This window comes from Etheostoma spectabile, chromosome 18, assembly GCF_008692095.1.
Source record: "Etheostoma spectabile isolate EspeVRDwgs_2016 chromosome 18, UIUC_Espe_1.0, whole genome shotgun sequence".
Lineage (NCBI taxonomy): Eukaryota > Metazoa > Chordata > Actinopteri > Perciformes > Percidae > Etheostoma > Etheostoma spectabile.
Window position 1 is genome coordinate 17,544,085 of NC_045750.1, and position 11,210 is coordinate 17,555,294.

General features: G+C 41.8%; 1 protein-coding gene and 1 long non-coding RNA gene across 2 annotated transcripts in view; both read left to right on the top strand.

The window, feature by feature from the left end:
• slc16a10 (solute carrier family 16 member 10) overlaps positions 1 to 11,210 on the top strand; it is a 52,776-nt gene that overhangs the window by 1,238 nt on the left and 40,328 nt on the right. The window lies entirely within an intron of this gene.
• LOC116705977 (uncharacterized) overlaps positions 762 to 11,210 on the top strand; it is an 18,593-nt gene continuing 8,144 nt past the window's right edge. The window contains exons 1-2 of the long non-coding RNA XR_004336102.1: positions 762 to 854; positions 5,117 to 5,118. This is a non-coding gene — a long non-coding RNA (uncharacterized LOC116705977). The remainder of the gene's footprint in view (positions 855 to 5,116; positions 5,119 to 11,210) is intronic.

Here is an 11,210-nt window from a genome sequence, read left to right on the forward strand (position 1 = left end):
TAACAGACATCATGTAATTATGGTTATTGAGGGGCAATCTAGTAAATGATATGTTGATGATGTTCACAGGTTTTGTCGATCTAGATATCTATGTCTTTCTAATTTAAATGGACAGTTCACTCCCAATTCCCCTTGCATATAGTGCAATTTGGCAGTCTAGATAAAAAAAAAAAAAAAATGTTTACGTGAGTTGCCCAGAGCTGGCGATATTGGCCATATTGAGATATTGCAATATCTCAATATAATGGTTTAAAGCGTTACTGCTAGCTCACCTACATTACAGCTCAGCAGAGGAGAACGCCATTATTGTTTACATCTGGCACTGTCACAAGCATTGACCGTTAATATTAAATATATGTACAGTATATGGTCACAAGCTGATGTCAATGAGTAGCTTCATATTGCGCGCTGATACCAGCGGTGGATGCATAGACTGTATAAGTGAAGCCAAAACATCTGGATCGTCCCCTAGTGGGTGGCTGCAGTATAAGTCCCATATCCCGCCCCCTCCATTTTAGTGGATGGGACATGGGCCAATCTAAAAAAATCTTAGTACAAGTCAAATAACTTTTTTTCCCAAAGATGTTCATTCATTTGAGGTAGTTCTGATCATGCTCATGTTTTTTTAAGTGTTCAGTCTTCTGATTAGTTTGTTTTTTTATTAGTTAGGGGTGAAACGTCATGATTGACAGCTGGGCTTGACTCATGATTGGTCGAGCGGGTGCACGGGCGGGACCTCAAGTGAAGACACTGCTGTTGTATTTGAAAATGTATTTTTTGGCGCTTTGAGGACCACAAGCCGAGTGTCATCTAATTCCATTATATTTGAGAGAAGGCAGACATCTCTATGGCCGGTATCTTCAACTCTCCTTTTGTCAGCTAAACTCAACTACCCTTGCAAATGTAAATGTGCTGTATTTATATAGCGCTTTTCCAGTCTTAACAACTGCTCAAAGCGCTTTTACATCTACAGGAGACATTCACCATTCACACACATTCATACACTGTGGCCGGGGCTGCCATACAAGGTGCTCATCAGATAAACATTCACACACATTCACACTCCGATGCGCAGCACCGGGGGCAACTCGGGGTTCAGTGTCTTGCCCAAGGACACTTCGACAATGACTGCAGGGGCAGGGATCGACCACCAACCTTCCGATTGGCAGGCAACCGCTCTACCACTGAGCCACAGCCGCCCCCGTGTCATGTGTCCAGCTGGCGATTGGCTAATTTTGTAGGATATCATATGAATTGGTGTGCATACATTTTTGTATGATTCCGTACGAACTAGGGCTGGGCAGTGTATCGATATTCTATTGATGTTGTGAAATGTGCCTAGAAATCGTCTCAGATTTTGGATATCGTAATTCAGGATAGATATCAGTCTTGTCTTTCACTAGTTTTAAATGCTGCATTTACAGTAAACATTTACAGTCCTGTAGTAATGAATTCACATTTTTGCAAAATGTGCTGGGATTGGATGGATCTTTAAATTTCTATAGGTGAGAACTTGAATTTGAAGACAAAGCTGCCGCTGAAACCCCCTCAACTTCACACATACATCATAGTTACTTTATGGTCACTGTGTGCTATAAAGCAGTAAGAATGTAACTCATGGCCCCTTTTTGTGAAGAACTTGGTTCACAGTCACAGTCTAACAAAAAGATTCCATACTAACGCATGCAATTTTTTTTATTATTGCCGCTGTTCCAGCTCTGTCTGACATGGATATAGTCTCTGCACACACCACCCATGATGAGTAATGTTTTTAATCTTTGATGAGGCTCAGACAACTGGACGACTGGAATGTGAAGAGGATGGGAGGACAGTTGGACTCACTGGGGGCTCGTTTATGCAACTTCCACCATGAGTTTCCCCTTTTTAGTATAGGGGTGTCACACTCAACTTCCTTAAGGGCCACACTAGAAAATAAGAGTCACATCAATGGCCAGACATAGAGTTTATTACTTTAATGTCATGAGAAAAGTCAAATATCTTTGACTGTATTATTGCATGTCTCATTTAGTCTCACTTAAAAAACGTAAAAAATATTGGGGAAAAAAATGACAAAAAGTAGGTGGGCCAAAATGTATTGTTGACCTAAATGTATAGAGGGGCTAATATAATAAGTTATCAGATAAGTTAGTCTGCAAAGTAGTGCCTTTTGGAGTTGGTTCAAAGTCAGCTGGTTGTGTAATCATTAGCTTCCTGCCAAACCTTTAAACCTGGTTCCTTTGGATTTAATTTGACAAAGGTGCTGGGTTTTTACTGCAGCTCTGTTCTGGGGGTTTTAAGTAAATGGAATTAGTCAGAACTAGAGTCCGACCAATAAAGGATTTTTAAGGCCAATACAATACAAATACTTGGTTATTTAAAAATCCAATATCCCGATACATCGGCCAATATATATTTAAAAAAAAAAAATCCAGAAACGTGTAACCAAACATAAACAGATTTCCCTAACATTAGTTATTTGTAGTTATTTATGAGTTCTCAGTCAAATAATAATGAGTTTTATTGTTACAACAGAATAGAGGAACATCATAATATATTTAAGTTTTGAGAAATAAAATGTATAAAAATACAAAGTTAAGATATTAAACTTCATCAGTGTTGCCAACAGGGACGTTGTAGAGCACCCTCTGGTGGACAAACTATGCATCGCCAACACTCATATCACGGTTGACCGTCTTTTATTTTATTTTTTAAATATTTATTGAAGATGAATGAATATATAAAAAAATTGCCATTATTAATGCCTAATATCGGCCGATAATATCGGCCCGCCAATTTATTGGTCGGGCTCTAGTCAGAACTCTTGATGATTACAGAAATGCTTCATGAGTTAGGTGGGAGTCCAACAGATTGGTTCCAAAACAATGAGAAAGGCACATGTTCTTGCTTATTTCAACTTGAATTAGTCATCTCACTTTGCTGTCTCATCTTGCTTTGCTACCTCTCGTTTCTGGGTTTCCTCTCCATGAGGTCTTCAGGGTGAGGATAGAGCTCTACATCTTGAAAATGGCACATATTAAACCAAGTAATTTATCTCTGAGTTGACTTGAGTTAATCATTAATGGGCATTTCACCAGGTTGTGTTCTGGTTCTGAGCATGACTTTTGAAAAGGATAGCCCACTGTCCTAGGAATTACATTTGTATTGGACATGTCTGCAGTACGCGATTTACAGCCAATGTTGGGTTTCAGTGAAGGAAGTAAGCATCCGGTGTACTAGCCGCACCCGAGGATGCGCACGCCAATGTGACGTCAAACTGACGTAGATCTTGCTGCCGCGCGTGCAGAGAGTGTGCACCACACTTTTCTTTTCATCGGCGCACGACAAAGCGGAAACAGGAAGCGTGGATGCCAACCGGATGCCAGGACTCTCAGACTGACTGCAGGTCTCTATTTAAACTCATGGGGTTAAGATGAGTTCTTTTATGGTGAATGAAAGGCTCGATCCCACCAAGTAGGTCATCCAATCAAACTGAAACATTGACGGCAATGCTGCTGCCAGTTCGGCCGTTGTTTACCTTTTTCTTCTTCTTCTAGTCCGTAGAAATAGCAAAGTCAGTAGCCTTTGCTTGTTAGCGCCACCTCTGTTCAGGAGAAGACTGCAGCTAGTGTCACGACCACCACGCGCAAGTATAAATACTTACGATGATCTCATGACGTCTCATTTGCGCACGCCAGCTTGGCTGCGACTGCTGTAAAAAGGCCTGTAATGTGCTCTATAGCTAGGCAAAACATAAGGGTGTCGATGCCTTTTAGCCAAGGGTTTTATTTAGTTGCTTAAAACTCTAGATAATCACGATTATTTTGATCAATATTGTGATCACGATTAATTATCACAATTATTTGTTGATTTTAACCAAAACATATTTTATTGTCACAGAGGCTATTTATAACTGCTTTCACATCCATATTATGCTACATTCTTCTTATGATGAAGTTGTATGTTGTATAGACATACAGCTGCAACACATTTAAATGAAAATTAACTATCTGAAATAAGTAGCGTGGGATATTTTTTTAATGTATCTCTGAGAAAGCTCCTTCACCCGTTTTCAACAAGAGCTGATTAAAAGAGCTAGGGAGAGAGGGGAGTGCCATGGACGCTATTCAGAGTGACGGCTGACTCATTATGATTTGGTCCAGCACGGGTCGTATGGCGGGTCAGCGGAGTTACACACGTCGTGTGTATGAAATGTCTGTATGGTCACTGCGCTGAATTGGTGCAATTTACATATTGCAAAAGGCTGCAACATACGCGGTAGGCTCTCAGAGGTTTTTTGTGTAAGTTGAGAGAAAATAACAGTAGAAAAGTAGTAACCTTTTGTGTGTACCTTTGTTTTAAATTCAAAAAAGCAGTTTGTTGAATATAAGCAGAATACTGAAAGCAGCAGAAATGCAGAACTGAGCATCTGTTTATTTATTGCAAGTAATATCGTGCAGGCCTTATTCTTATTTCACATATAAAGTGATATTATTCTCTTGATTCACCACATGTTTGGTTAGCATCACCTACCATGCTGCCACAGTGTGGGAATGTGGTTTCTCACCTCTCACAGGCAATGTGTGAAGCCACTTTGTTAGCTTTGTAATAAGGTGTCTACAGCTACGTGAATACCATGCTGTTTGTTTTCCTTTTCTTTAACTTTTTTTTTTGTGCTCTTACTCTGTAGTCCCAAGTGAGACTGTCGTCATCTCCAGCTGTCATCCAGCTGTCATCGGGCATCCACACCTCCCATGGCCCTGCTGTCAGTGCTTCATTTAGTCAGAAATGGTATTCCTCTAGGCTGAATGCCAAGGCTTTCTAGTCAATGAGTTGTAGCATTACAACCTCCCCGAGCACTGTACTTGCTGTGTCATGGGGTATGTTTTAGTAACTGCATAACTTTGGAACGTGCCATGCCTTGTTGTCCTTGTAGACATGCCAGCAGGAGATGAAAAGCTTTCTTTAGTGTAGAACTGTGGCTTTTGTTGGGACACCAGGATTTTCCCAGTTGTCTGTGTGTATTGTGACTGCTGAAATACCCAATAGTATGATCCAGAACTACACCAAGATCCCTAGTTTAGATCTGCAGCTTCAATGTTGGTGCCTGACACTGAAGATGTAAAAAAACATTAACCCAAAGTTAGCTTCAAATTTAGTCTGTCTTGCTTTCCTGATGACAATAACAGTGCATTTCCTGCGAAGACCTGTTTTTCCTGCACCGGTCCGCTTGCTGACGTGAGTGCACATTCATTTGTGTGCTTTTCCCGAACCATGTTTGTTCCCAGAGGGAACATGAAGTGCTGCTTGAACCGAGATGTCCACGCTCTACAGCAGGTCTTCCTGTCGTGAGAGGAGGGGTGGTGGGCGTTAATCAGCTTCTCGAGTGGTTTTGAAAGTTGAACACCGGTGTAGAGGAAGTGCAGAGGATGGCAGGAGGCGGTGGGAGGGACATGTCGCCTTGACAGGCAGGATGAGAGGCCAAAAAGACTTGATAAACATCATGAATCATTCAACGGGATCCCTTTCCTCATGGTATTTTGGTCTCAGTGCGATCAGGAAAAAAAGGTGGAGGAGAAAATCGTGTTTGGGTTTTTTTTTGGACCAGTTCGGACCCAGATTATTGTGTGCTCTACTATTCCGCATATTATGTAGAAGAAAATGAAGTACAGTTTTTAGTCTCATCTTAGCCTAAGATTCTCTTCCCTGTTGATGATCAAGTTCCTGCTTTTCAGTATGACATTTTGACTGTCTTGAAACTATTTTACCTTGGTTACTTCTGCCTGCCTTTTCCTAACTTAGCTGTGAGGATGCATTTTTACATTACATGTCCTTTAGCTGATGCTTTTATGCAAAGCGATTTACAACTGCTATATGTCACACATCTCTGGAGCACCTAGGGGTTAAGTGTCTTGATCAGGTTGATGTATCACAGTGGGAACTGAACCCAGATCTCCCACACCAAAGGCATGTGTCATATCCTCTGTGCCATCACCACCCGTTTTCCTTTGAAGTGTTTAGAGCCCAAGTTGGCGCCGACAGACTTTCACACCTTAACTAATGAAAGCAGATGGCGAATCTAGACAGACGTGTGAGTTGGAAGTCTTCACAGCTTTTGTTTAGCCTTTTGTTTCCTGTAAAAAAAAACATGGCAAGAAACTCATTCTGGTCAGAAAGAATTCTACAGCTTCTTGGGAACTTTGGTGTCTACTGTGCACTGAATACAACTTATCTGAACCAGCCACAGAATCGGACCTTTGAACCTATTCTTCCACAATTTACAGTTGATTGACAGGTTAGACTTACCAATCACTGTTTCCCCCAGAGAAGTTGTTTAGCCCTGTGGCGAGTGTCTTTTTTTGACGAGGGCCCGGCTGGGGCCAGTCCCTCACTGATGGCAGCATGTAGAGCCCAATAATGTCCCCATACGGCCCAAAGGGCCGACTCCATAGGGCCCTACATTAAGTTTGTGCTAAAAGCTAACTGGAGATTTGAAAATATGACTGCGCTTAAATTTCCAACCAAGCCTTCATACTGTGCCTGTAGTTTTAAAAAAATCTTAAAAATAATTTCCCGAGGTCTGGTGGAGGGCAACTTATGCCCCTGACACACCGACCAGACGGCCGACCCCCGGCGGAAAAGCCAGTGGGACTGATCCCACTGCCTCCCCGAGTTGGTCAAAAAAGTGCCTCATTTCAGATAAACAAAAGGTCAGTTTAAAAGATTTTCCTCCAAATTTGAGAGACTCTAGTCACGCTCATCCCGCTCCTCGTTTCCGTGTTAGCTCTCCACCAATCAGATTGGTCATTTGAGTCCGACTGCCGAGCATGTGAGGTCAGTCAAAATGAACGGCCCCCCCGGGCAGACGACCGCACAGAACACTCCGAACAGACTCGAGTCACCGACCTCGCCAGACTGTCCGACAGCCGATCACCGGGTGTGGTGTGTCACGGCCGGGCCGTCAGGCTTGCAATACACTGGCAGTAATTTTGAAAATTGAGTAATTGTTATTCTGTTATGTGTAAATGAAAAGTCAAACATCAGATTCCTAAAATAAATGTAAAGATTTGCTACTTTTTTCTGTTTTTTGTTATTGTAGAGCAGGGGTGCTCATTACATCGATAGCGATCTACCGGTCGATCGCAAAGGCAGTGGGGGTAGATCACATGGCGTTAAAAAAATAAATAAAGATGTCAGCCTATCATCCATCCTCACTATGCCAATATACTATTTGTCACTTGATTGACATACGGGACAACCAGCCTATTCTGAGTCTGATTTTTTTCTGACACATGGGTCAGCACTCAGGACGCATGTGCATGCAGCAGCGGCAAAATTCCAGCAAGCTAGTGAGTTGCCGAGTTAGCCTAGCTAAGTTATTTCTAATAATCTAAAAAAAAAAAAGTATAAAAATGAATGGGGGAGCTGGACCAAGTAAAATGCCAAAAACCTACCACTTCCATACAGAATGGGAGGAAGACTTTTTTTCACACTCTCCTATTCAAAGTGCATTTGCCTCATCTGCAAATCTACCATTGCTATTCAGAAGAAGGAAGAAATGTGGAGCGGCATTTTCAGACTGTTCATTAAAGCTACGACACTGACTTCCCTCCGAAAAGTGAACTGAGAAGGAGAAAGGTGAAATAACTAAAATCCCAGTTGTCTGGACAGCAGGCCTTTTTCTCACAGCTTACCACGAAAGCAAAGAAGCATCGTTCCGGGTAAATCACATCGTCGTTAAACATAAGAAATCCTTCCAAGACGGAGAGATGATTAAAGAGGCATTCGTTGAAGCGGCTGATTTGTTGTTCCACGGTGCTGTGAAGGAATGGCCGAAGATGTGACCTAGAAACTTAGGAGGGATATCGCAGTCTGCGAGTGTTTCTCACTGCAATTAGACGAGTCCACAGACGTGAGTGACACAGCCCAGTTGTGCATTTTTATTCGTATGGTGTTTACCAATATGACTGCAAAAGAGGAGCTGTTAACAGTACTGCCCATGAAAGAACACACGCGAGGAGAGGACATTTTTCAATCTTTCAAAAACTTCATCGAGAAAACTCAGCTTCCAGTGTGCAAATTGGTGGCCATCACCACGGCGGTGCGCCCGCGATGGTTGGCCGCACAAATGGATTTATTGCCAAATGCAGAGAGGATGATGCCTTCCCCGACTTCCTCCATTACCACTGCATAATACACCAACCAGCTTTATGCACAAAAATGCTCAACGTGAAAGAGATAATGGATGTGGCAACAAAAACCGCCTGTTCTATTGGCGCCAGATCTCTTCAGTGACGGCTGTTCCGTGTGCATCTGGAGTTTTTCCTTGTGTCTAAACATGCAGAATTCAACCAGCTAAATGACGCTCAGTGGCTACTAGACTTAGCATTTTTTTTTTTTTTTTTTTTTTTCAAAGTATGTTTATTGCTCAAAACCTCATAAATTATTACAGGCTGTATTGGGAATAACAAAGGGTAGCAGGTTTGACATTTCTTTGCTTTTTTTAACAGAACAGAAACACATACATTCCCAACCATCCCCTCCCTCCGTCACTCTTTAACCAGATACTGAAAGACTTAGCATTTTTAAGCGATCTGACCAACATGTTGAATGACCTGTTGAACTGCAAGGAAAAGACAAAACAGTGGTCAAGGTGATCAGCTCAGTTAATGCGTTCAAACGAAAAATGCAACATCTGTGCGCAAAGTTGCAGCGCCATGACTTGACAAACTTTCAGAAGCTCATATCAGAACTGGAGACACAAGGGAAGGCGTGTGCGCAACTTGACAGTGGACGCTACACAGAGCAGATTGAAAACTGTCTGTCAGACTTTAACAAACAGTTTCAAGACTTTGCATTATCGGAGCCAGTCGCAACATTCATGTGCTACCCTTTTCGGGAAGATGCTGAGGTGGATTTACTTGCATCAAAAATTGCAACACTGTTTCACCTGAACTCGTCTGGAGTGGAGGATGAGATCCGGACACTGCAAGCTGACACTGAGCTCAAGTCTAGGGCTCATGGACAGTTTCGGAACTTGCTGACAGAGGAAAAGTACCCCAACATGAGGAAATGTGCTACCTCCTTGATTGCATTGTTCGGCTCCACTTATTTATGTGAGTCAGCCTTTTCCCACATGAAGATTATTAAGTCCAAATACCATTCCACCATGACTGATGATCATGCATCCCTGGCTGATTCCATTCAGGGCAAGTCGTCAGAGTGAGGTGATGACAAAAAAAAAAATGTACAGTTTTATTGTGCGTATGGGTTAAAGCAGTTATGCAAGGTACACCACCTTATATTGTATATATAATTTTTAATATATTTATAAATAAATATATGTTTTTGCATTTTTATAGCAGGTAGATCATTTTGACTTGGGCATTTTAAAAGTAGCTCGCAAGCTGAAAAAGTGTGGGCACCTCTGTTGTAGAGTCATCGTTTTAAGGTTTTGTCTGACAAAAAAAGGTATTTTTAAGCCATCATTTTGAGCTTTGTCACCTTGCAATGCGTATTATTTTTGTTGTTGCATGTTCTAGGCTAAACTAACTGAAAAAATAACACAGATTCATCGATCATGAAAGTATTGCTTAGCTGCAGCCCTGAATATGTTTCGTTGTACTATCACATGTCAATAGCAAATTAACTTGAAACGTCATTTTAATCCTACACTATACTCTTCAAATAGACAGTGCTCAAACACACTGTTTGGAAAAAGGGACTTCCCACCGTATCCTGTCTTAGACATGACCTCGCCTATCTGCATTCTGCACACTCAATTTATCTTAAGACACCTTGAACATTTACACTGCAGCCAGTCTCCTCAATCTGTTACTGCAGACATGCCTCTATTGGGTCAGCATGCAGGCACTGCTCTTAATAAAGACCAACTGAAGGGTAATGGATACAGCTTTAACTTAGCAGTCATTTGAACATGTTTCTCATCACACAGTACCTGATTCTCAACTGCAGTAGTCTGATGCCGTAGCCGTAACCCTCAGCTTCTTACTAACGCAGAGACATGCATAAAAGTTAAATATCTAATTTTGTGGCCTTAATTCATTTTAGTCACTTTTGTCCATGCAGTTGTCATGTTCCTCCTCAGTTTATCTGAAATGCACTTTGCACATGTAAATAATTGTGTTAATGTTAAAAAAAGATGGGGGTGTTCTCGAAGGCTGCTTGGTTTGAACTCTATAAAAGTGGGTTGTGACTTAATGACCATGGGAAAATGTAGATTACAGGGTAAGACCAGTGGAGAACCTGACAGAGTACATGTTTAGGGCTTGACTTTTTAGGGCTGGGAATCACCAGAGGCCCCACGATATGATGTAATCACAATACTTATGTCACGATACAATATTATTACGTTTTTAAACATATTGCGATATTCTGCAATATTTACTATTTTTTTAAGAAGGTGATTTTTTTGGACCTTTTTTATATAGGACAGCTGAAGATGTGAAAGGGGAGGGGGGGGGGGGGGGGGGGGGGGGGGGGGGGGGGGGGGATGGCACACAGCAGGGCCGCAGGTCGGAGTCAAGCCCGTGGCTGCTGCAACAAGGACCGAGCCGCGGCACATGGGGCGCACGCTCCACCAGGCGAGCCATCCAGGCACCCCGATAAATTTGCAATTTTTTCCAACTTCAAATTATGTCTCAAACACTTTGTTAACATCTGTTTTATCTTAAAAGATAATTTTCTCTCCCTGACCACCAGAAACAAAACCTCAACTGCCCCATCTCATGGACTGAAAAGGTAATGATTGAATTCATTCTAATACCAAAAAGTTAATATTACTATTACTATACTATTACAATTTATATAATAATAGATCGATACTTGGCATCGTTGTATTGATACAGTGTTGCCACGGAAAATACCGCGATACTATGCAGCATCAAGTCCCACCCCACCCCCCACCCCCCACCCCTACTAAGAGGTTGTTTTTTAGTACGATTGGGACTTTATCTCAGACATGTACTGCTGGCCCGTCTGGGCTTCAGATATGATATTACTTTGGCCTTAGTGACAGATTAGCAAGTGGCTGTGATGTTTATATGGCTGAAATTTTTGCAGAAAGGACATAGTATAGCAGTGTTTTCCCTCAGTTTGTGGAAGACAGAGGTGCACGTAATTCAAGAAAACGTGTCGTTTTTCAATAAAAAAAACAAAAAATCCAATTTCCCTATACATTTTGTGTCTCTGTG